The 27,916-nt window shown below is 36.1% G+C and overlaps 1 long non-coding RNA gene across 2 annotated transcripts; it reads left to right on the forward strand.

The window, feature by feature from the left end:
* Window positions 1-46: 46 nt before the first annotated feature.
* On the forward strand, window positions 47-27,916 carry LOC120249033. 2 transcript variants are annotated; one of them, XR_005532754.1, is made up of 3 exons: window positions 47-154; window positions 4,185-4,331; window positions 27,753-27,916. It is a non-coding gene; the product is annotated as an uncharacterized LOC120249033 (long non-coding RNA). The 2 variants fall into 2 exon arrangements; XR_005532755.1 differs by lacking the exon at window positions 27,753-27,916 and adding an exon at window positions 10,617-10,699.

Here is a 27,916-nt window from a genome sequence, read left to right on the forward strand (position 1 = left end):
TTTTTATAATTACTCTAAAATATTATCCTTTTTTTTTCAGATTTCTATTTATAAAATCTTCTGGAAAGTATAATCACATTATTTTCATCAATGAATGCCAAACTTAAACAAAGCAGGAATCACAGGGCAAAGTACACACCACTACGATGAAATGGTAATTTTAAAAATGCTTATATTTCATAACAGAATCTCCAGAATTTCATTTTATTTTTTTAAATGTTTATTTATTTTTGAGAGAGAGAGAGAGACAGTATGAGTGGGGGAGGGGCAGAAAGAGAGAGAGAGACACTGAATCTGAAATCGGCTCCAGGCTCTGAGCTCTCAGCACAGAGCCCTATGTGGGGCTTGAACTCACCAACTGGGAGATCATAACCTGAGCCGAAGTCGGATGTTCAACCGACTGAGCCACCCCAGTGTTCCCAGAATTTTGTTTTAATGTATGGTCTTATTCACTATTTCATCAATGGTATAGATGCCATACTGATTAACTTTGTGCTTGACATGAAACTAGCAAGTTAGATCTAATTTAGACATTAGGTTTTGGATACAAAATGGTCTTGACAAGCTGGAATGATGTGCCAAATAAAATTCAATTCAACAAAGATTTATGAATGTCAGGAATGTGCAAGATATTGTTTAGTATAGAAAGCCATTTGTACTGAACTCTAAATAAACCAGATATACATTATGAAACAAGAATATCATTCATGTCTATATGAGTACCAAACATAAATTAATTAGCTTAAAATAACATTCTTTCAGGTTGAACTATACAAACTATATTTACCCAGGACAGAATGATTCAGAGTTCCATTCTCTATATTAGGGTTTCTCAACCTTGGCACTATTGACATTTGTACTGGATAATTCTTTGAGTACTTCCACTATATGTTGTAGAATTTTAGCTGCATCTCTATCTAGATAACAGTACCACCCCTCAATGTGCCAATCCCAAACCTTTCCAGACATTGCTAGATGTCCTGTGAAGTAAATGACCCTGGTTGAGAACCAATGGTATATAAATACAGCAGCCCAGCGATATGTTCCTTAGATTACTCCTTTCTGCCGGTGGATGCAGCCGAGTGCATCGTTAAAGTCTCCTCTCCCACCACCGTCATGTCTAAGTCAGAGCCTCCCAAAGAGCCTGAACAGCTGCGGAAGTTTTTCATTGTAGGTATGAGCTTTGAAACAACCGATGAGAGTCTGAGGAGTCATTTTGAGCTATGGGGAACACTTACAGGCTGTGTGGTAGTGAGGTCTAAACACCAAGCACTCCAGAGGCTTTGGTTTTGTGACATATGCCCCTGTGGAGGAGGTGGACGCAGCCATGAATGCAAGGCCACGCAGGGTGGATGGAAGAGTTGTGGAACCAAAGAGGGCTGTCACGGAGAAGATTCTCAAAGACCTGGTGCCCTCTTAACTGTGAAAAAGATTTGTGTCAGTGGCATTAAAGAAGAAACTGAAGAACCATTATCTAAGAGATTATTTCGAACAGTATGGGAAAACTGAAGTGATTGAAATTATGAATGACAGAGGCAGTGGCAAAAAGAGAGGCTTTCCTTTTGTAACATTTGATGACCATCACACTGTAGACAAGATTGTCATTCAAAAATACCATGCTCTGAATGTCCACAACTGTGAAGTAAGGAAGGCTCTATATAATAAGAGATGGCTAGTTCTTCTTCCAGACAGAGGTCAAAGTGGTTCTGGAAACTTCGGGGGTGGTTTTGGTGGGAATGACAACTTTGGTTGTGGAGGAAACTTCAGTGGGTGTGGTGGCTTTTGTGGCAGTCGAGGTGGTGGGGGATATGGTGTCAGTGAGGATGGTTATAATGGATTTGGTAATGATGGTCTTTATGGACGAGGTGGCCCCGGTTACTCTGGAGGAAGCAAAGCATATGGCAGTCCAGAGCAATGGCTAAGACGGGAGTGTCAGCTATGACAGCTATAACAACGGAAGAGGTGGTGACAGCTTTGGCGGTGGTAGTGGGAGCAACTTTGGGGGTGGTGGAAGCTATAATGATTTTGGCAATTAAAACCATCCATCCTCAAATTTTGGACCCATGAAAGGAGGAAATTTTGGAACAGAAGCTTTGGCCCCTATTACAATGGAGGCCAATACTTTGCCAAACCACAAATCCAAGGTGGCTATGGTGGTTCCAATAGCAGCAGTAGCTATGGCAGTGGCAGAAGGTTTTAATTATTGGCAGGAAGCAAAGCTTAGTAGGAGAGGAGAGTCAGAGAAGTGACGGGGAAACTACAGGTTACAGCAGATTTGTGAAATCAGCCAAGCACAGTGGTGGCAGGGCCTAGCTGCTACAAAGAAGACATGTTTTAGCCAATACTCATGTGTATGGACAAAAACCTCAAAGACTGTATTTGTTTTTTAATATTTTTTATTTATTTCTAGGAGAGAGAGAGAGAGAGAGACAGCATGAGCAGGGGAGGGTCAGAGAGAGAGGGAGACATAGACTCTGAAATAGGCTCCAGGCTCCGAGCTGGCAGTCAGCACAGAGCCCAATGTGGGGCTCGAACCCACGAACCGTGAGATCATGACCTAAGCGAAAGTCAGACGCTTAACCAACTAAGCCACCCAGGCGCCCCTCAAAGACTGTATTTGTGAAGAATTGTATAACAGGTTATTTTAGTTTCTGTTCTTTGGAAAGTGTAAAGCATTCCAACAAATGGTTTATGTAGATTTTTTTTTTGTACCCATGCTGTTGATTGCTAACTGTAATAGTCTGATCATGATGCTGAATAAATGTGTGTTTTTCTGAAATACATACATACATACAACCGCCCACTTTGATACCACTCTTAAAAACAGTAACAAATTAGGCAAGAACTAAAATGACAGAGGACCCCATACACATGTCAAACAAGGAAATGTTTCTTCATTATTCTTTAATGGGCTTGTCTACAAAAGAAAAGCTTCCCGAGCTGCTTAAAATCTTAAAACACTTCTTTTTAAGTTTTTAAAAAATTATTATTTATTTATTTTGAGAGAGAGAGAGAGAGAGAGAGACAGAGAGTGAGTGGGGTAGAGGCAGAGAAATAGGGAGATAGAGAGTCCCAAACAAGCACTGCACTGCCAGTGAGGAGCCCAACGTGGGGCTCAAGCTCATGAACTGTGAGATCACACCCCGGAATCTTCAAACACTTTTACATGAAACTACTATCACATGGTAATTAATCCACAAGCACCTTCTAATAGGTGTTCCTACTAAATAGCCGGCTGAACACAGGAGCCTCTGTGCCGCAAGGGCTTTAGACTCAGAAAATAGCCATTACACAATCACTTCTAAACACATATCTAATCAACTTCAATTGTGCCAAAGTGTTCTTTCTGAGAAGTGTCCTATACTATGAAAATATATTACAGAAGACTTCAGCCTAAACTGTGGATTCGGTAGAGGATTTCTAGAGAGAAAACAGTATTCAAGTTAAGACTTGAAAGAATAGTTAAGTTTGGGGCTTCTGGGTGGCTCAGTTGGTTTAGCATCTGACTCTTAATTTCAACTCAGGTCATGATCTCACAGGTAGTGAGATGGAGCCCTGCGTTGAGCTCTGCACTGACATCATGGAGCCTGCTTGGATTCTTTCTTTCCCTCTTTCTCTGCCCCTCCTCTGCCCATATTCTATCTGTCTCAAAATAAATAAACTTAAAATTTTTTAATGTTTTATTTATTTCTGAGAGAGAGAGACAGCATGAGCAGGGGAGGGTCAGAGAGAGAGGGAGGCACAGAATCTGAAACAGGCTCCAGGCTTAGGCTGGCTGTCAGCACAGAGACCGACACGGGGCTCGAACCCACAAACCGTGAGATCATGACCTGAGCCGAAGTCGGAGGCTTAACCGACTGAGCCACCCAGGCACCCCAATAAACTTAAAAAAAAAAAAAAAAAAGAAAAGAAAAGGAAACAGTTAAGTTTGAAATCATGGAGTAGAGACATGCATTCCTGACAGAGGAATGCACACGCATGAAGGTCCAAGATGGAACTCAGAAAAACCCAGTGGCTCAAATACGGTGAGGGAAGCCAAGAAGTAGAGCAAGAAGGCTGCAGATCATGCTGGAAGTTTTGAAGGTATCTTGGGACTTCAGATTATAAAACAATTAAAAACCATTAAAGAGTTTTAAGGAGAGAAGAGACATGATCATATTTTCTTCAAACAATGACTCTGACAGGTGTGTTTCCTGAAGCCCTGGAAGGCAAGTAAGAACTATGGAAACAATCTCCAGCCCCCATCAATCCCATCTTCTGTGATCCTGTACTTGGCTGCAGTGATCACTACACTGGGGCCAGAACACCCATAGGCAGCACACACTGATGATGTAAGTGGTTTTGAAAATGGTCTATTTTTTAAAAAACCTTTGTGATCTCAACAAAAATGTTTGTTATGATTTTAAAATGTTACTTCCTTTATAATAATTAATAACCTTGTAAGAAGTTGTAAAGCCAACACTGACCTATTTTAATGGTGTTGAAATTGGTAATTCTGTTCTAAAAGGATATCTGACATCATTGTTTAAAAACACTTTTCTTTGCTTAAATTATTCTTATGCACATATCAAAGGGACTTTGATTGTAAGTCCATGGAATTTTATCTCTATATAATTGCGTCTGATCATGCTTGTGTCAATACAAATTTGAGAGTGACTAAGTAAACATTCAGCAATATTAGTAAATGTCCTTCTATTTCTCCTTGCTATGAATTGAATTAAATAACAAGCATTCACATATGAATTTATATATAATTTTGTGAGTGTACATATATACATATGTGCACGTTTCCATACATGCTGTAATTTTTACATACCTCATATGAAATCATGAATTATAGATTTTTGTATTGTATTTCTATATAAAGTGACTTCACTAACACCTTTTTCAGAAAAAGTTATGTGCCTACATGTTCTAGTTGAGCAAAAATTTCTAACTTTTTGATCAGAATGTAAAACCAAAGGAGTATTACGGCAAACGTCACTGATAAAAGTCACTCAACTTGAAATCTCACTTATCTTTTTTTTTAAGTTTATTTATTTATTTATTTATTTAGAGCACAAGCAGGGAAGGGACAGAGAGAGAAAAAGAGAAAACGCCAAGCAGGCCTTGCACTGTCAGCACAGAGGAAGATGGGAGGGGGCTTGAACTCATTAACTGTAAGATCATGACCTGAGCTGAAATCAGGGAGGCAGATGTTTACCCGACTGAGCCACCCAGACACCCCTCATTTACCTTTAGATCATAATTGGCCTTTCCACAATGGCATCATCAGAATCCCTGGGCTTAGTCTCAACCAACTATTCCTGTTTGAAATAATTATCATTTGCCCAAATTGAAGAGTTTCAACTGGGCCTTATGATTTACTATCCCACCAAAAATACAGAGGCCTTATCTAATTAGAATCATATATACAAACAGCAGACTGTTCATTTACTTTTGAACTTTTGTGTTAGTGTTAGGAAGAGGTGTAGGGTTTTGTCATCAAGAACAAAAGAGAGTAAATCACTCAGTCTCACCACTTATGAATCATGGAACAATAGAAAAATGATCCTCAGCTTCTCACCTTTAAAACAGGATTGTCTTAGTGTATAGAGTTCTCATGAGGAAGGGAACATGATCAAAGTACACCTATTACACAATCAAAATTAAAGTTCTGTTTCACTTATATATGTAAATTTTATTTGTAGCATCATTAACTAGACAAATGCCTGGTCATTTACAGAATAAAATGTAAGAAGATGGAAACATTTCATTTGGAAAACTAATTAAAAGACTTTTCCAACAAGTATTATCCAACTTACTTCAATCTTTTAATTTCCATCAATCCAGGAATAAAATACTATAGTAACATGATAAATAAGTAGAAGCAGATTGTACTAATACTGTGAAGCAATGAAAAGTTTTTCTGGAGTCATTGGGTATCCACCAAGAACACCATTCAGACACCTGCACTGTCACTCAGGCAATCCTGTCGGTTCCTCATGCTTCTCCTTCTGAATCTTCATCGTACTCACTATGACTAAATGCCCAAACTCTCTTCCTTGCTCCTTCCAACTGCTGTTCTACACTGCAGCCAGAAGATGTTTGGAACACATTCCTAATGATGCCATGTGTCCTGTGCCCAATTATTCACAAGCCCCTCAGCCAGGCACCCACGTCCTTCATGATCTGACTCCTACCTCTTTCAACTTCACCTGTATGGCATCCCATAATCTTGGAAATGTGTGCACCTACAATTCTTAACAAGGGTAAGGCATTTACCACATGATTTCACAGCACTGGACCTATTCTTCAAATCCAGAATGTCCTGGCTTGTTTGTCTGATTGATCTTCAATATGCTATCCATGTACTAGCATCTGTCTAAAAGTTTCTTTGATCTGCACTTTCATAGATTAAATCCTTATTATTCTGAACTCTTCCTTTTCATTAAATATAATACATTTTTGTATTAGTTTGTGCATCTAAAATCTAGTCTATTGAGGGAAGCAACATTATCTTATTCAGAGCAGGACCTTTTGATACAACTATATTTGCTGTGGGAGTCACGTGGATAGAGCCATTCTGATACAGTCAAAGACTGAAATGTCTCTGTCAAGGTGCAATATATTTGACTTCCATGATCCTTCCTTCCTTGATACGTCAGATTTTTTACTTTCCATTTGATATAATACTATGTTGTCATTATATTTTTAAATAAAATCATACTTATAAAAAAATAAACACAAAAAGATATAATTTGAAGTTTGTTAGAATGGGATCATGTTCCGCCTTATGGCATGCACCTCATCTCCTTCTAGGCTTTGCTCAAATGATCTTAGTAAAATCTTCCCTACCCACCCTACTGCAAGTTACAATGCACTCTACAGTTGTTTTCCCTGCCTTGATATTTTCTGTAGTGCTTATCAATGTTTGATATAATCACATATATGCATGTCTTTATTTTTTATATAATCTTATGTGTGATATAATCATATATTTATTTATTTGGTCTCTCTACTAGACTGTAAACCCCATGAGGAAGGATTTTTTTTTCTATTTTATTCACAGAGTGAGCTATTCATAAATATTTGTTGACTGAACAATTATTTGAGTTAGTATTGTTTACCCCCAGCACAGAACCAGACACACAGATTCACGTACAAGTAGTTTACTTGAGAGATGATACCAGGAAACAGGGATAATGGAGACAGTAAGGGAGCAGACAAAGGTCAGGACTCAAAGGGTGTGTTACTGAGCAAGTTACCACTGAAAAAGGAGTTTCACCTTGGCGGGAAATATAGACATGTGCTTCACAATTATGCCACCTCATAGGTGAGAAAGCTGAAGTATCAACAAATCATCACCCATTAGTCATTATTTGACAGCTCTTCCTAGCGGCCATTATTTCTCCTACATTCTCAGCCTGCCAGATGGAGGCCAAGAAGGTTTGACTATCAGAGAAAATCCTCAGGCAAAGAAAAGTGGGTGGCAATTGGAAATTAAGTGAGAATGTAAAAGACCAGAGGGTTTGGGCCAGGTACCAACAGCAACTGCTACAAAATTAGAAAACTGTTTCATGATATACTACATTTGTGCACGTGTGTGTGTGCACACACACACACACACGGATACATATACTATAAGGTATACACCACAACTTTCCATTTCCTTACAAAGAAAATGAGGTAGAATTGCTCCATAGATAAAACATAAGGTACCAAGGGATTCAGAATTTCAGTTAAAGTATCTACTTTAATAAATTATTTACTTGTATTCAACTTTGCCCCCTCTCATATTCAGTGTTAATAATACAAAAGTATGTGCTTTAAGTTGATTAGACTGTATACCAATCTGATCCCAAAGATTCTGAAGCCATTTAGGCAATGCAAATGTTCTCAATATTGGTAGAGTTTAGGCCATATGATTTAATGAATTCCCACTTTATAAACTAATTCAAAAGCTCCAGGCTAAGAAGACAATTTCCATGAAATGTACAGGAAGAAGCTAATGAAGCAAAACAGGTAACTGCTCTGATGAAGACAAGAAAAAGGGCCTCTGAACTCCCTGGTATGACTGAACACACAATGACATGCAACATCATTTAATTAATATTTGCTTTAGATTGAGATAGAATTGATGGTTAGACTCAATATAAATTCATAATATTTAAATTTTCTTAAATTTTGAATACATCATAATTTAGCTAAGCAATTTGGTGATGCTAACCCTTAACCACATTTAAAGTTATGCTGATTGGGCACCTGGGTGGCTAAGTTGGTTAAGTGTTCGACTTCAGCTCAGGTCATGATCTCATAGTTCACTAGTTCAAGCCCTGCATCAGGCTTTGCACTGACACATGGTTGCCTGGAGCCTGCTTTGGATTCTGTGTCTTCCTATCTCTCTGCCCCTACCCAACTTGAACCCCTTTCCTTCTCTCTCTCTCTCTCTCTCCCTCTCTCTAAAAGATAAACATTTAAAATGATAAATAAATAAATAAATGTATATATAAAGATATGTTGATTAAGTCATTTTAAGTCAATAGTGAGCACTAGCAATATATTTATCAAATTTCAGAAATAAATTATTTTTAAGCACTGCGAAATAACTTATTTAAAAATCTACAAAATAATCCCTTTTGTATTTAGTTTATTCACAATCAAAACTGCTTACATTTTCTTTGCAATATATACTATAATAACTTATTTTTAAGTGTTTTGTAGAAATAATCCAAGATGACAGTTTTCTTTTTCATTGTATCTAGTTATATTAATCTAGGCTTCTTTTAAAATATTCCATAATCTAGAAAACATTCTCAATATTGGTAAAGTTTAATTTACTATTAATGACAAATTTACAAATCAATTACAAGCACACTAATAAACAGAATTTACAAACAATATATTCACACTCACCTGTTTCCATGTAAGTATTAAGTTACATAGATTAATTCACATTCTTTGCTACTTATATAACAGGATATATTTTAAGGTCATTAATATTTTAAAAATCATAATTTTTAGGAAGTTGCACATCCTTCTTTTCTTGTTTAGAGAATGCATTCTTACTATTTTTATGACTATTCTAATATTTTTAATTTCTCAAAGCTTACTTCAAACATGATAGATGAATTTATATATATATTCACATTATAAATTCATATATAATTTTAGAATGCCTGGCAAAAAACTTAATTTCAACTGATTAATAAACATATTATAGGTAATGTAGAAAATAATTCATCACTCTGAACAGTAGCTCATAAATAGATAGTTTATGTTATAACAATTCAGCAATATTACAAAATACATAAAAAACTCAGCAAGGACAAAAGCAACTTCTTTGGCTCAACTAATGAAATTAATAGACATTTTACAATCAGATCAAGAAAAAATATATTTTTCACAAGTTAGAAATAAAATGAGTAATATAATTTTAAGCATAATTTCAATAATGATGAAAACAGTCCTGTCAAAAATAACTTACCACAACTTCTATAAGAAGCAATTGAAATTCTGTCCAACTTTTACATAGAAATATTTTTAAACATATAAAATAAACTTCTTTATTCTCTGAATCCAGTATTCCAACCTGAGTACTCTTGACGAGTCTGATTTTCTTATGGTGTTTATGAGTGGGCCAAGTGTTGAAAAGGTTAGAAGATACTTTCAGAAAATAGTTTTATTAGCTTTGATTTCATGTGGCCCATGTCTAAAGGAAAAATATTTTTCCTCTATAAGAGGCCCAAAGTAAGGTATAAAGTAGGACTCTATAATATATGTACTATCACGTTTCAGTCACCTCTCAATTGAAAGGAAAGGACATCTAATCTTAAGTGGAAATAAATGAATGACCAAATCCATCCATCCATACGTTATACATACATCACAGGCAATAAAAATGGATACTCACCAAAATACTCCCATTGATTAGTCATCGAATCTCAGACACAATTTGAGTAATTCTGAATAACTGCTGCCTGATTATTTGCAGGGCATATCTCCCTTCCCTAAGGAAAAAAAAAAAAAAGAGTGTAGATGAACTGAGTAAGTGATGATATGCAAAATGTACGTGCAATTTTCCCAAGTATCTCCATGGGACAGCAGAGTAACTTTAAAGAAGCGGTAGCCTACTCAAGTCTGAGAAAGTTGGCAGAGAGCTGAAGGATGAGCAGGAACAAGTACCAAAGAGTTGACAGAGCTGTGTGGAGGCAGCCATCTTCTTGGCAGCTGAGGAAAAGGTGATGATGGGCGTGACGTGCAGAGGTGAGGCAGACCTAACACCTAGCAAGGTGACAGTAGGGTTGGGGGTCAAGTGAGAAGAAATGATAGAGTGTCCAATAGCAAAGTTCTGGGGAGGGATTGAACAAATAAGTGAATAAATTGAGGGTAATGGAAGCCAGGTTCTTCCATGTCAGAGAAGGATTGACAAATATGGAATGTGCAAATACTGGAAAAAATTCTGAGATACTGCACTGGAAATTAAAGTAGCAGTTTGAACTTCAGTTAAGGTTATTAATCATAAATATATAGATAGGGAAATAGATATATATGTGCATATGTATATACATTTATTTCATAAATCTCTACTTGCTGAAACACAATTATTTCTAAATGCCATCTTTTAAAATTCTAAGAATCTACAGCTTGTGAGAAATGGCTGATTCCATGGCTGAGTGAAGAAAAACACACGATGAGCTTGCACAATTTTGTGCAAACAGAAAAAGTAAGTGCCAAAAAATGACGGCAGTATGTCAAAAGAATGCAGAAAGGGCTCACGTGCTAAAATAAAACAATTTCAGCATCAAAATTAATAGTGATAGTAATAAAATACAACTCATTGATTAAAACAAGAATCCATGAGTCCATGCTGATATAATTTTTTTTAAGTTTCAATAAAAGGGAAAGTACCTTCTTAAAAAAGAAAGACAACTAATAGATACAAAGGAAATGACAGAAATACAAATTCACAATTAGACAAGAAACACAGTGGTTCACATAAATCTTCAATGGATGTTCAGGCTGATGCGTAAAAGTTTTATGAAGAGCAGAATATTGTCCTAGATTCTGAGTGTAGTAATATCTTGGTTTGTGAGCATAATTTGTTCCAGAAACATGCGTATAATCCAAAGCATTTGTATATCAAAGCAAATTTCCCCATAAGAAATAACGGAAACTCAGGTGATTTGTTCCACAACCCAAAAATATTCAGATAAAAATGATTAAAATACTGTAATATAACACAAATAGTAAAGAAAATACAAAATATAAAGAAAAATAAACAAACTAACCTGAACTTAACTTTGAAAACCTTCGTAGCTACTGTGAGGGAGATGAGAGAGAGGAGGGTTATTGTGTAGGAGGACTGTCACTATCAATAACGGAATCACTGCCCTCAATTGGCTCAATGGAATCTTCTTTTCATGCAAATTTAACAAGGAAGTATCTACTGACAGTTGTTTTTGACTCCTTTTCAGAATTTTGTGGAAATGTGACCTTGCTTTGTGATGTGATTCATTGCTCGCACTGCTACAGCCTTAATTGGGTGGTACTTTTCTACAGAATTTTGCACTGTTTCCCACATTTTACACATCTTCCTAATCTCATTTAAAGTGAGGGATTTTTCCTCCTTTTTCTCCTCTTCTTTTGTAGATGAGATGTGGACATAGACTTCTTATAAAATACTGCAATTTCAGCCACTCATATACCTCGTTCATACTTCTTGATGATTTCCTTCTTAACTTCCACGGTAATCATCTCCTTTTTACTGTCTTTCTGTTCAACCTTTTTCTGCATGGGGGCCATTGTATATGCCCGCACGGATGTTGACTACAGTACAGTATTAATGTGTACTGTATTTAATGTAACTGTCAATAAGGCAGCAGAGGAAAGGGTCTATATCTGCAGGTAGACTGACCTAGAATGAAGCAAAGCATTCCTAAACTGACCTGTGTATGGAATAGCAAAGGACTGTCAATAGGTGCTTTGAAGTAACAAAAAATACACTAGTGCCAGTTGTGGGCACCTTCCAAAGCTCTGAAAAAATCATTGATTTCTGCCAAACAGCACAGCCTGAGATCAAGCATCGGAGCTTGGGAGATAATCACCCACAATCCCTCAGTGAGGAGAGAAAGAGAGAGAAGACCCATAGGCTCAGTTGTGATCATGTGACATTTGGCATCATGTACTACTTGTACTGTAAGATATCATTCATCAAGTTAAAACTTATTAGAAATGTTTGCTTGTCTTACAGAACACTCACAGAACAAGTTACTTGCAATCTAAGGTTTTACTGTATCTTCCAATAAAATATTTATCAACTATAAATTGGAAAATCCTAGTGAAATTTTTGGCAAACATGAAATTGACCATATGATCCGGTCACCACCACCATTAGCAGGATGGGTCCACAGTGTGTGCCTCTAGATGTGATGTATTGAGACTAACACATTGTCAGTTCTGTGGGATTCCTGCAAATAATACAAGGGTTAAATCTGATCATGAGGAAAACACCAAATTCTCTTTTTACGTAAAAAATAAACTGCCAAGGTAATGAAAGAAGAGGGCAACTGGAAAACTCTTCCACATTAAGAAAACTGCTATGACATGACAAGTAAATGCTACGTATGATCCTGGACCAGAAAGAGAAAAGGAACAGTATCCACATGGATGTAAATAGAAACAGATGGAGAAATGTGCATGACGTTTGTGAACTGAGTGGTAGTGTTGTTCATCTGATTTAAACATAGTCTGGCTACCTAATATGCCCAAGACTATCTAGATTTTACCGCAGAAAGTACAGTTTTATGGGAAACTTCTCCCCAGTCACATAAAAATCTCAAAAGACCACTTGCTTTTGAGGACACAAGTAGGAGGTTGGGGGAAAGTTACAAAACCCATGTTACAAGTCAAATAATGGAGGATGAAAGCAACACTGTTTTTGCATCACAGATACAACACAGATTATCCCCCTTCCATAGTTCCTGGTGTTTTACACTTTACTTCTGATATTGAGAATGATTTGTGGGTCTCGATTATAGAGCATTTGTTATTGTTTCATTCTGAATGATGTGACAACTGTGCAATGTATGTGAGTTATAGTCATGATGTCAACAGTTCATCCATGACACTTCCTGTGGAATAACTGTTGCACTTTGTATCCAAATAGCTTTAGTTTAGTTTTCAACACTGTGAATATTAGGATTATTTTTTTAAGGGTTCCAATAAGGAAAATGAGGATGATCACAGTATGTATGCCAGCATGACGCAAATACCCCTGAAAAAGAACTGATCTATTATTTTAAGATGGACATATACAAATGGAGTAGGGAGGTGAACAAGCAAAAGAGAGACTACGGTACAAAATAATTGGGATGGGGCATAGTAGAGAAAGATCTGTGAAAGCAAATACGAAGAGTGAATCTAATGAGCATGGGTTGAGACAGGCATGCTCGTCTAAATCAATCAACAGTTTTCATCTCTCCAAAGAATATTAGCAATTAACTGCAAATCATAGCACTGAATTAACGTGGGCATACCACAGGAACACATTACTGTGTTGTTCGCTTAATTAATCTGTGAAACTGAGTAAATTGACATTTCCTATAGCAGAGGTTGCAACTAAACTGTCCTGTGGGTAAACAAAAGGAGAGATTTTGATGACAGATGTATTAGCCCTTTATAGTGAAGAGCTGATTATGTAAGATCATGCCAATGATCACATTTTCTATCAAGTGATGCATCAAATCATAGCAACAATAAAAAAATTATGAACTTCCTCCCTCCTGAGCTCTTAAGCACTTTGATTTATTTATTTATTTATTTGGAGAGAGAGAGAGAGAGAGAGAGAGAGAAAGAGAGAGAGAGAGAGAGAGAGAGTGTGTGTGTGTGTTTGTGTGTGTGTGTGTGTGCACGCCCTCACACGAGTGGAGGAAGAACAGAGACAGAGGGAGACACAGAGAATCCCAAGCAGGCTCCACGCTGGCAGCACAGAGCCTGACAATGGGTTCAATCTCATGAACCATGAGATCATGACCTGAGGGGAAATCAAGAGGGAGGTGCTTAACTGACTGAGCCATCCAGGAGCCCCTTAAGTACTTTGATTTTAAATATGGAGTTTCAAATTATAGTCTTGAATTCTAAAATGATTTCAAGAAAACATCAGAAAACATAAAACAAATAATTGCTAGTATCATGCCCATATAAAAATTAGGCTTTGTTTACATACTTGTAAATTCAGCAGACAGTGTAAATGTACTATCTGGTAAATTCCATTCAGCCTATAACCTTCTTACCAAAGAAAATGGTATTTCCTTCTAAATGTATTGCATACCTTGTACATAATACTACTAAAATGGATATGATTCTCCTGCCTGTGTTATCGAAGATTTTACAACTGGGGGTCATTTTCAGTTTCCTCAAAATGTATGAAAGCACTTAATGAGACATTTGACTTTATAGAAATTGAAGGAGAGAGTCTGCTCAGACAGGGGCTTATAAGATGACTATCATTATTGCCAGAAATTTTTTTTTAAGTTAAAATGCTGACCTGATGAAATATAATATTTTAAAAATGTTGAACAATAAGAATGCCCTTCTGTAATCCATTATTTTTCATTAAGCTATAAGTGATATACAACATTACATTAGTTTCAGGTGAACAGCATGATTCAATATTTGTATACAGAGCAGAATGATCACCACAGTAAGTATCATTACTGTCTATCACCATACATAGTTACATTTTTTTTCTTGGGATGAGAATTTTTAAATTTTACTTTCAGCAACATTCAAATCTACAATACAACTGCCCTTCTCTAACTTGAAATACATTGTGAATGAAAATTATTAAGAGGATTACAGTAAAAAAATATGTTTAGTTCCCCAAAAATGTTGGTATTATTTGAAAAGATCATAAGAACATGATGAACTGACTGTATATTAGTTATTCAAAATTATGTATAGGTTATAACAAAACTATAGAGCAAAAAGATTCAATTTTTGGAAATAAGATTGCTTCAGAACCCAAAAGTCACCAAAACAGTGCAGTCAACTTAAAGAAAGACATTTTTCTCAATTTCTTTACTAAAACCAAAACTTCTCCAAAATCCACCTTCAATGTCACAAATGTAAGTTACCTCTGTGCTTTAAAATCATTCTTCTCCTAGATACACATGGAAAAAAAAATAGGTATTCAAAACAAAAAGATATACATAAATTTATACAGCAACACTATTCTCAATAGACAAAAAGTGCACATAATCCATATACCAATCAACAGATGAATAGATAAAATTTGATACCTACACACAATGGAATACTATTGAGTCATAAAAAATGAAAAAGTATCAATACCTACTACAATATAGATGAACCCTGAAACATTATGTCAAGTAAAAGAAACCAGACCCATAGGTCACATTTTATATATAACATCATTTATGTAATACATCCCTGAAGAGGTAAATATATAGGGACAAAATGCAGATTAGTGATTGCAAAGGCCCGGAGGAAGAAGAAATGGTTGAAGGGCTGCTTCATGGGACAGGGTTTCCTTTTGAGGTACTGAAAATATCTTGGAGCCAAATAGACATTATAGTTATACAGCATTGTGAATATACACATATTTTTAAGGTATATTTATTTTTGAGAGAGAGAGAGACAACGTGAGTTGGGGAGGGCCAGAGAGAGAGAGAGGGAGACACAGAATCTCAAACAGGCTCCAACTCTGAGCTGTCAGCAAAAAGCCTGACGTGGGGCTTGAACGTGGGAACTGCAAGATCATGACCTAGGCCAAAGTTGGACGCTTAACCAACTGAGCCACCCAGGCTCCCCTAAAAATATACTTTAAAATGGCTAACTTTATGTTATGGGAATTATATGTCAATAAAAGCTTTTTTAAAAAATTAACATCTTATAAAATTCTAAATATTTCATGCTAAAAAACTTTGGTTGAGAGTATATTTAGCCTGATGTCATCACATTTGGCTGACATCAGTAATGCATATAATACGGGCTTGGCAAAAGCAGGGGTGTAAGTCAAAGTACATGTTATGTTTGATGGTATTCAGTTTTACCACAACATTAAAGAAAGAAAGAAAGAAAGAAAGAAAGAAAGAAAGAAAGAAAGAAAGAAAGAAAGAAAGAGGGAGGAGGAAGGAAGAGGAAGGAAGGATGAGAGGAAAGGAGGAAGGAAGGGAGGGAGGGAGGGGAGAAAAGGAACAAAGGAGAGAAAGAAAGAAATGAGAGAGAGAGGGAGGAAGAGAGGAAAGAAGATGTCTTAAATGGTGTGGGCAGTTCAGAAGTCTAATATTAAAAAAAGAAACAGAAAGAGTAAAAAAAATCCTACTGTATCATGTGAACGAAAGAAACACATTGTTACTTTTATTAAGTATATCTAATACCTGTGTAATTAGCCTTGTTGTTTTAACATTCTCCTTTTAAAAATACTTAAATGTATTTTAAGAATATACAATAATACAGTCTATAAAATATAAATATAAAATAATTTTTGAAGAAGGTTAAATTTCCATATCAGAAGACAGACATAATAAAATATTGTGATATTTTCACATATATTAATTAATAATATTAATTACTGCTAGTTGGCACTGTTAGCTAGTCCTATATAAATAATAGCATTGATGTAAGAGAAAAGTAGAAAGAATAATCTATGAATTTTCAAATAAACAATAATTCCCGTACATTTATGTTAAAATAACACATATATATTATAATATTATTGATTATTATATATTACATTCAATTACATCATATTTATTATGTTATTATTATCTTGGTGTTGTATATCTCTGTCCTGTGTTGGCCTGCTAAAAAGCTGGCTATTGTATTCAAGTATTCAAAGCGTTACATGGAAATAATGAAAAAAAAATCCTTAGTTTAGGAGAAATTCACAGAAATATCTGAAGAAGCATTATATCTACAGCTTGCTTTCAAATGGCTGAGAGACTAGGGGCACCTGGGTGGCTTAGTCGGTTGAGTGTCCGACTTTCGCTTAGGTCATGATCTCGCGGTTCGTGGGTTCGAGCCCCGCGTCGGGCTCTGTGCTGGCTGCCAGCTCAGAGCCTGGAGCCTGTTTCAGTCTGTGCCTCCCTCTCTCTCTGACCCTCCTCTGCTCATGCTGTCTCTCTCTCTCTCCTAGAAATAAATAAAAACATTTAAAAAAAACACAAATGGCTGAGAGACTAATGATAATAGGTGGATGCAGATATAGATATAGACGTAAGTTTATGTGTAGGTACAGATACGATTATAAATGTAGGTATAAACCCATTCCATTGACATTTTATTGTATGTAAAGTATGCCTCAATTTAAAAAAATGAAATAAAAAGATCACCCTGAAGTCACTTTGTTTGATATTATATACTAACAAAATTAGTTTAATTCTATGTCCTTTGTCTTCTTGTATAAGCAAACATACATCTGAAGCTCTTTGAAAATTAATCATTAGAAATAAATGATCTTACAATGTCCCTCAAAAACATTTGGTTAAAAAATCGACACCATTAGCTACTCAGGCCCAAAAAAGAGTCACGTTATACTCGGATCGAGCATCCCTACAGAGCCTGGCACAGGGCTGCTGTGAAGGCGGTGCCAAAAAGCAGCCCTTGAACTGCGTGTAGAGAAGAGTTCAAGGAGCAAAGGGATTTGCAGGAGACAACCAGAGCCGGTCGGCTTCCCCACTGTGTGTCATTAGGCAAGTCACTGAACATTTCTGTGCCCCCATTTATTCTCCCTAAACCAGCAGAAATCAGAATCTATGACCCCATCCAGCTTTAAATAGCTACTTCTTTAATTCCATGAATAAGTAACACAAATACGATTATCTGACTCAGTGAGAGATGTGCTGAAGTCAAAAGTAAAAGGGCAACATTTTCTTTGTGATTTACATTGCCATATTCTGACATGCCAGCAAAAGGGTCAAGCATGTGAAGGGAGAAACTACAGATGTTTGGATGTTCACATTGGCTTATTATCAAGATGCGGAGCCTGGCTGCTTTGAAGTGAAAAGCAAACGGAAAATCTCTGGAGGACGACGCTTCCCCTGAGATTTCTCAGATGTGTTCGGTTCTGGCAGCGCCACTCAGCCTTCCAGAGCGTCCTTTTACAACCAAAACAATTGCCCACATTTTGAAGTGAAATTCTGAATCCTTTTTTTTTGTTCTAATCTTTGAAACAGCTCCACTTATTTTAGTTTAAAAGCCTTTTACTAAAACGTATAATGTCTTTAATTTTTCCTGAAAACGTTATAGATAGAAAGACAGCTAAAGAGATATTTAGGTATAGATACATAATTTTCTTAGAGAAAATATGTATTTATTTCAAAACATTTTTGTGATTCTTACTTTTACATATATATTCAGGAAGAATATATAACTTTAAAAAGATGTAATTGGACAATTAAGGTATATTTCCACTTCTCATTTTCATTAGAACATAATTCAACCAACATTCAAATCATTTTTAGTACTTAGTCAACTTTGTAAAACTGATGTGATTGATTCATAATGTAATTCCACTTCAATTTGTTCTTTGGAATGGAGAAAGATAAATGTAAAACTACTTTGAGGGGAGGCTGGGTACCTCAGTCGGCTAAGCATCTGACTTGATTTTCCCTCAGGTCGTGATCTCAAGGTATATGGGTTGGAGCCTAGTGGGCTCTGTGCTGACAGTGTGGAGGCTGCTTGGGATCATCTCTCTCTCCGTCTCTCTGCCCCTCTCCTGCTCATGAGTGCTCTCTCTCTCACTCTCATTCTCTCTCTCAAAATAAATAAACTTAAAAAAGAACTATTTTGATATTTGCACTAGATACTTCATTAACAAATTGATATTTGTTTTCATTAAAATATGATTCATGATTCAACAGGATCCCCAAGTAGGTAAAAAATCTCCGTAAGTTTTAGGAGTAGCAAGAAGCAGAGGAGACCTATAAAGGATATCTCAAGAGGCTGTGAACGTTATAGGTCCATATTTTATCAGTTGTATCCCATAGAAAAACAACTATTTATATAAGACATTAATAGGCATTCAGAAAATAAAATCATTTTGCGGTCAAACTTAGCTAGTACAGCATCTTAGATTTCCTTCCTGAAAACTCACAATACCTATATTCATTTTAAAGCTTTAAGAAGTCCTGGGGTGCCTGGGTGCCTCAGTCGATTAAACATCTATCTCTTGATTTAGGCTCAGCTCATGACCTATAGATTTGTGAGATCGAGCCCCTGGTCAGGCTCTGCACTGACAGTCCAGAGGCTGCTTGGGATTCTCTGTCTCGCTCTCTCTACCTCACGCCGCGCCCCCCCCCCCACTTGCAATCTCTCTCTCTCGCTCTCTCAAAATAAATAAATATACATTAAAAAAAATAAAGCTGTAAGAAGTTCTTATGTGAAATAAACCAACAAGAAAAATGACCTGAGTCGGGTTTAAACATTTTTTTTAACATTTATTTATTTTTGAGAGACACAGCACGAGTTGGGGGGTGGGGGGTAGAGAGAGAAGGAGACACAGAATCTGAAGCGGGCTCCAGCTCTGAGTTGTCAGCACAGAGCCCGGACATGGGGCCGAAACCCACAAACTGTGAGATCATGACCTGAGCTGAAGTCAGGCACTCAACCATCTGAGCCACCCAGATGCCCTGACCTGAGTCAGCTTTTTAAGTTCATCTGACTTTGTTCTACCTGCCAGTCCCACTCTCACTTATTGCTTGGGAATTCCTGTGTTCCAAACCCAGCTTTGGTCTTGTCTATCTAGAGCATCATAGGTGGTCCTGAGATGCCCAGGGTTTTTTCTTAGACCCTCTTAGTCTATGAACTCCAAACTCTATTATGTTTCCTTTAAAGAAAGTATAAAAATCATTTAATTACTAGAATAAATCATCATTGATGTCCTCCAGTCTTTAAAATGATTCTTAGTCTAGTCCTTACTCAATCTTTCTCTGTTGAAAAATTACAGGGCTTCTTAAAATTTCATTAGGTCCTATTATGAAATAATTGCCAGTTGAGAGGATAGGAGATTCTTAAAACCTGAGAAGTCACTTGGAATACAGAAGCATTCCAGCATTTACATCAGGTTCAGTCTGATTGATGCCCTTCAAGCAATGCCTTAACTTGAATTTAACTTTCCTTTCCCCATTTCTTTTCATGTAAAACTTAAGTACATTCATGGAAGTGTTTCTAACAGGAGAAAGTCCAGTGATATCTCATCTGCATTTCTCTGCCTGTCTATGGGCAAGAAGTACCTTTGTGGGCTTTAATCACTCACCATATCACTTTTGTTCCTTTTTGTTTTTGTTTCTTGGTGCAGTGTGCATTTTGAGTGATGAGGTAAGTATTAAAAAAGATATGAACCCCAGGGTTTTAAGGTTAGAGTGAAATAGTAAAAATGTTTTGTAAAAATAGTTCCTGTGCTTGTCTCTCAGGAACCAGATACATGTTTTCTCATTTAACACTCAACAGTCCTATGAGTAGGTATTATGATCTCCGTGTTGAAGATGAGAATTTAAGCTCAAGGGTATTTTCTTTCTTCAAAAAAGAAGATGAACAATTATGTTCTCTAAATTTCCCCAAAATATCCATAGGCTACCGGACAGTTTGGTGAAATATAGTATTTGGATGTTAAGTAATAGATACTAATAAAAAAATTAGTCATTTGGAGATAGCACATTTGGTTAGTTTTTTGTATAATTCCTGTCCTTAGATGTTACTTTTACATTAGGTTTCAAATCTGAAATATCAGTTGACTATATCATCTTAATCATGAATTCCAAAACATTTATTTATTCCTTATTCAGGACAGAACAGTAATTTTGGTAATGACTACCCTAGATTTTCAGAGGAAAGTCTGATCATTTTCTTACTGTTCTATTAATTTAAGTAGAGTACTATCACTCAAAAAGGAAGCAAAATAATCCCAGACATTCATGCTCTGTGCACAATGATGAATGATCTAGTGCCAAGCAGTGCTGGATATGAGATGAGTTATTTTCAGAGGGTTCATACCAGTCACCCAACTGACTTGATCGATACCATTCAGTATGATACAGTACAATTCCAGCTGGAAACACACAAACAAATAAACGGTTATTGAAATAAAATCCTGCCAAATTCTTGCCAACCAGTTAATTGTATTTAAATGCTCAACGCTTAAACACTCACATAGATTTACAGGCTTACAGAATTAAATGTAAGCTCTCTAGTTCTAAATTCATTGATCAAGGAAGGCACTGAGGAAAGTAAATTACCTCTAACCCCATCAATAAAGTCAAGTTCCAGATACCCTATGCTATATGTCAAAATGATATCAAAATTAATAGTAATGATAGCAATTTAACAAATGTTTTACTGTGGTCTTTAAAGGATTGTTTCAATAACGCTCCAACTTCTTTTAATGGATTACAATCGGTGCATTGCTTTGCTAAAATTTCAGCAATCTACTCTTCCATTTATCAAAATAAGTAATTTAAAACTAATTGTGGATTTTTGAGCAAAAAAAGTAAACAAAAATTTTCCACTTGTAGAAAGGTTTTTTTTATTTGAAAAAGACCAATGAATGGGATGCATTGATTGACTCTATATAGACGATAGATACGATATGCCTCTTTTCTGAAAAATGAAGAATGCAAATAAATGGAAGCTGGCTTTACAAAGGAAGTGAATAGGTGTTATAAGTTTCTTATTCTTCAGATTTTATTCCAGATCTGAAACTTAGACTTACTTGATATATGAATAAGAGCCATTAATTACTGAGAAGTAGTTACCTGATAGAGGATGCTAAATGCTTTGCATACGCTAAAAAAATCTTTAAACAGCATAAAGGAATGTCTGTGAGGGATCTCTTGCTAACCCCTTTTACAGATTATGGAAATGAGATTTCAAATGCTTAGTAAATTGCCCACAATAATACTACTGAAGAATGACTAGTCCAAGGATAATCCGATATAACCACGGAGTGGAACCACTGCACTCTACTACCTTTCTGATTCTCCTAATTATGAAGCATAAATGATCTGCACAACTGGCAGTACTTCTTCACATGCTGCTGTGTAGTGTAGACTCTGTTCTAAAGAAACAGTGTGAGTACAGCTGTATGAGAGGCAAGATGCTTTAGAAATACCCAGCCACCTGGAAAGCCGTAACAAGTATGACTTGGTAATCAGCTCTCTCCCAGGGCTGTGATGTCTCACATGTCAAAAGTGGTAAGCACTTCCCAGAGCTCTGACAAAATTACACCCATATGAAATTTCTTCCTCACCAGGGAAACTCCAGAACAATGAGTTACAAGGGTACAGCATTTACAAACCACAATCATGAATGCATGAGGATGTTTTTCCCCCTCTCTAAACAACCATTGATAGACAAATCCATAGACTTGCCTAAGGGGAGTGATGTAAATGCAATCCTTGCAGCTAATGCTGTGGTCACAATTGTAATTATAGGACAAAATCAGGCTGATAGTTTGACCCAAGAAATCAGACACTAGACTAGCCTAAATCTTGGGATGGAAACCTTGGTGCAGGTTTCTGTGTCACTGCAGAAATCACTTTCCTCACCTACCTTTCCAGTGCCCTCCCCACCCTGCCACTGTGTTGAGTACAGACTTCTCCAGGGAGTGGAGAAATCACTTCTAGGCTCCCCTTCCACCCTGCTATGCCACTTCTCTGCATGGCTCTTGGACACGCACCAAAGTATTGCAGATACCAGCTGTGCCCAAGGCTGCAGGAAGTTGATCAGCAATTCTTTCCTCCACTAAAGAATGAACCTGAATTGAGCAGAGACTCGAGGAGGGCAAGAGGAAAATGTCCCTACTCTGTCAGAGTTTTAGCTGTGGCCATAGGCTTCAATAGCAAAAACATGGGAAAATCAAGCTAAATTATAGTGGAATATATGTAGTTTTCACTCTGAGCCTAGCTTTGTCATCTGGCTCAGCAAATGATACACATCTGACAATGTGGATATATGGCACTATATGGCATATGAACTATGGTTAAATTAACTATATATGATCATGTAATTCCTTTTTTATGTTCCTATACATTGAAGTCCAGCTTTTTCAGCATGTAATTCCAAATCCTTTCTGACCTAAAATATTGTCATCATATAACACTGTTTTCTCCAGTTTGTCTGCATTGAATATTCTTCTGCCAAACTATTCTCTGCCCTTCAAACCACATAGATTATTTCTTATTTCCTCTTTAAAACTTTTGTTACATATCACCACCCCCTCCACAACCTCTCCATTTATTTCTTATTGAAGTATAAGTGACATACATTATGTTCAAAATAATGATTCAACATTTGTACACATTGTAAAATGATCATCACATAAGTCTAGTTACCATCTGTCACCATACAATTTTACAAAAAATATTTTTCTTGTGATGGGAACTTTTAAGATTTACTTTTTCAAATCTTTCGTTTGCTGTACAATATTGTGGACTATAATCACCAGGCTGTACATTACATTCTCATGACTTATTTATTTTATAACTGGAGGTCTGTACCTCTTGACCCCTTCGATCAATTTTGCCTAGCCCCACACATCAATGTGTTCTCTATATCTATCAGTTTTGTTTTGTTTGTCCATATATATATATAGAGAGAGAGAGAGAGAGAGACAGAGACAGAGAGAGAGAGAGACATACACACACTACTTTTTCTTTTTCCACTCGTCCATTGATGAACACTTGAGTTGTTTCCATATCTTGGCTACTATAAATAATCTTGCAATGAACATTGGGGTACATATATATTTTTGGAATTAGTGTTTGCATTTTCTCTTGGTAAATACCCAGTAGTGGAATGTTGAATCTTATGGTAGTTCTACTTTTAATTTTTTGAGCAACCTCCATACTGTTTTCCACAGTGGCTGCACCAGATTACATTTCCACCAAAAGTGCACAAGGATTCTCTTTTCTCCACAGCCTCGCCAACACTTGTTATCAATTTAAATAAAGGAGGCAAGAATATACAATGGGGTAAAGAACAGTCCCTTTAATAAATGGTATTGGGAAAACCAGATAGCTACATGCAAAAGAATGAAACTGAACAACCTTATATCATACACAAAAATTAACTCAAAATGGATGAAAGACTTGAATGTAAGGCCAGTAACATAAAACTCCTAGAAGAAAACATAGGTGATAAGCTCCCTGACATTGGTCTTGACAAGGATGTTCTTAAATCTGACACTAAAGGCAATGGCAACAAATCAAAAATAAACAAATAAGGCTATATCAAACTACAGCTTTTTTGCACAGTAAAGAAAAGCATCAACAAAATAAAAAGGCAAGATACTGAATGGGAAAATATATTTGCCACTTATATATATGGTAAGGGGTTAATATCCAAAATATCAAAAGAACTCATATAACACAACAGCAACAAAAGCAATAATAACAACAACAATAACAAATTCTGATTAAAAAATGGACAGAGGCTCTGAACAGACATGTGTCCAAAGAAGACATCCAAATGGCCAAGAGACACATGAAAAGATGCTCAACATTACACATCATCAGGGAAATGCAAACCAAAACCACAATGAGATATCACCTCACACTTGTCACAATGATCATTATCACTCCCTCTTCTTCATTTCATAATTAATGCTTTTCTTAGACTTTTTTTTTATGGTCCCAGAAGCACTGCTCCTCTATCTTTAACACAGCATCTAACTGGTTCTATTATTCTTGGTTCCATTTGTTCTATGACAGTACCAGGGCCTTATTCACTCCTGTGCCCCAGTGTTTGCCAAGAGAAATAATGAGTAAATATGCCTCTTAAGATTTTATATCTATATATCACATAATACATGAAACATAACAGGGTCCTAATAAAAATTGTTGGAATGAATGCATGAATTGTTGATATTTATTAACCATGTACTTTGCAAGTACATTTTTTTTAAATTCCACAATTATTAGCATACTGACTGAAAATAAATACATATATTTGGTTTATTGTTAGTCCTTTTGCTTGGAACTATTGATCCTCCTCAAGTGAGAAGACCTCCCCAATTCCTAAGAAATAAGAAAATAGCCTTTAACTTAAGTGCACCTTTCCTCTTCCTAGGATTCTAGAGGTATAGGACTCGAGATGGAATGAAACTTCTCTTCTCTGTTAAAATGACACATTCCACAGCAATGAGAAATATGGATTCAAATGTGAGCAATAAAGGATAGATATTGACTATAATTAAAATTATTAGGCAAGAAATAATGAATAAATTTCAAGGGCGAATAACTTTTTAAAAAATGTGTTCTCAGGGTGCCTGGGTGGTTCAGTCAGTTAAGAGACCAGCTCTTGATTTGGCTCAGATCATAATCTCTCAGTGGTAATACCGAGAATCAAGTTGGGCTCCGTGTTGGGCGTGGAGCCTGCTTAAGAGTCTCTCTTTCTCTCCCCCTCTGCTCCCACCCCACTCGTGCTCTCTCCCTCTCTCTCAAAAAAAAAAAGTCTTCTCAAAATTTTTGCAAGATGTGTATATGAAATCATAGGTAATTAAGTCCTTCTATACCACTATGCTAAATTCGGCTTAGTGATGTGACCAAGATGTCTATATTTCTTTGTCATTTAAAAGGGTGTGGGGAAAACTGGAGGTGATAAATAAATCACAGTGGACAAAATATTGATAATTTTTTTCTAACTCATGGAAGGTCTATTGTATAATTTTCTGTGTATATGGAGTAGTCTTTTAAGAAAACATAAATTCAGTGTATATTTTCTGTACAGGTGAATGTCTTTCTCATCTTTACTAATAATTTTGCATTTCTATTTACTATCTTTGTTTAAGTTTGTTTTATTTTAAAGATTCATATTGTACCTTGAGAAATTATTAAGTTATGTTCAACTATGTTATTTGAAATAACAGTAGAGTACTGGTATATTATAAATAATAACAAATATGCCTACTAAAATGCCTAGAACTTTGCTGTTGATAAAATTGATAAGCTATTTTTATTAGTGACTTCAACAATAATTTTAAAGGGTTTTTAGAGAAGATATGAATAAGATATAACCATAATAAAAAAAGGTTTTTTTAAGTTTCCAAAAGCAATGGGAGTCATGGCATAAAACCTTACATTCATTTGCCCCTACTGTATCAAAGGTTGCATCCTGATTCCCATAGTTTGTGACCAAAATTAACTGTAGAAGCCAACAAATAATCAAGATACTTGCATTTAACATGCAAACAGCTAAAAATTCTATTTTATTATAATGGTGTTTGGATTCACCTAAAGGTTAGATCTCTTTATCACTATTTCTCAATTATTTAGGAAATAAGGAGGAAGTATTTGTCATAATTTACACAAACTACAGAAATTTGGCAGAATATGAAAATCCTAGAATAATTCAAGGCATTTATTAAAATTTATTCATAACACTAAGTTGGTTACATTAGGAAATGGATAATTTAACTCTTGTATAAATTATGCAATTGAGTATAAAATTGCAATGTTTCTAAAGTAGAAACATAAATGAGACATAAAACTGATCCCTTTCATTGTTCCCTATGCATTAAAAAATATGCTTAGACTAAGATTTACAATAATTCATTTCACCTATATGATTTCAGAATAAGTTCTTTAACTGTGAGATACCTGAATGAATAGGAACAAAATAAACAGTTAATATTAACATTCAAAAAAGCAGGGGCATTAAAGACCCTCAGTGACAACTGGTCACTGGTGAAGAATGATTCTGGTGACTAGAATTACAAAACTTGTTTCTTGGAAATGAAGTAGATTCCTCATACAGACCTTGCCTTAGCATTCTGGGGGTGTCGCATTGCCAGGACCTCTGTTGTCCTGTTAGGGTTTTGCTCTCTTAGAGGTCATTTCTCCTCTTTCATCTCTTGTGGCCAAAAGTGAACTGAATGTTAGAGAGTAACTTCCCCCTCGAGGCTACCCATCTCATTGCCTGTCCATTTTCTGCTTGTTCATGAGTGGAAATTTGAGGGTTACTTTTGGATTGGAAAAAAAAAACAAAAAACAAACAACAACAACAAGAAAAACATGGGTTTTTCAGCCCAGAATTGTGATTTCTTCAATTAGTAACATAATTACCTCAGAATATATTGGGCATTTGGTCTATTTGCTTCCAGTTGATTTCATGTGCCAACAATCATACTCAAACTTTTTTTCTGAACTTGGTGATTACATTAATTCTATCTTATTTACTGGCTTCTTTGCTTGGCCTTAACATCTGACTCTTGGGGCAGAGTGGTAGTCATAGATTTTTCTGTCATGTGAAGCTCCGAATTTCTAGATCTTTCCATATCTTTTATCTCTGCCCACACACTCAAAAAATCTTGCCTGTGACAGATCATCTGTTTTATATAATACTTTGTTAAAAACAGTCAGAAGCGATATAATGTACCAACATTATTTTTTTATAGAACTACTTCCCTCAAAGCTATAGGCACTGTGGAACATTTTCCTCCCACATTACTATATATGACAATTTTAACAAATGTTTGGCCAAGGACCCACAAGGTCCTAACCTGTAGTATCATTCTCTATACCTGACAACTAATCCAAAGCCACATATTTTAAGGATCTCTTATGTTGCACTTATGCCTGGGATCAAATACTGTGTCAGGCAGGGCTTGGTAGAGGAACCATAAACTACTGTGTTTCTAAACACAAAGAAGAATACAAGAGAATAGGCTGTTACAAAAGCCAATAAAAAATAAAGAAGTATGCTCTAGCATGAACTTTTTTTTTTTCTTTATCTTTTTCCTTTTTTCCCCCTAGCCTGAGCCTCTTAAAAAGATTCACGTAACAGCTCAGCAAGGTAGTTACTTCATCTGGGACCAGACCTGGGAACAGCACTGCCATAGCAACCTGACCAAGATGAGGTTAAAGACTGGCCAAGTGAAGCCATGATTCAGGGACTATTGAGTCAAATCAAGAAGCCA

The sequence above is a fragment of the Hyaena hyaena genome, unplaced genomic scaffold, assembly GCF_003009895.1.
Source record: "Hyaena hyaena isolate Hyena2069 unplaced genomic scaffold, ASM300989v1 scaffold_625, whole genome shotgun sequence".
Taxonomy (NCBI): Eukaryota; Metazoa; Chordata; class Mammalia; order Carnivora; family Hyaenidae; genus Hyaena; species Hyaena hyaena.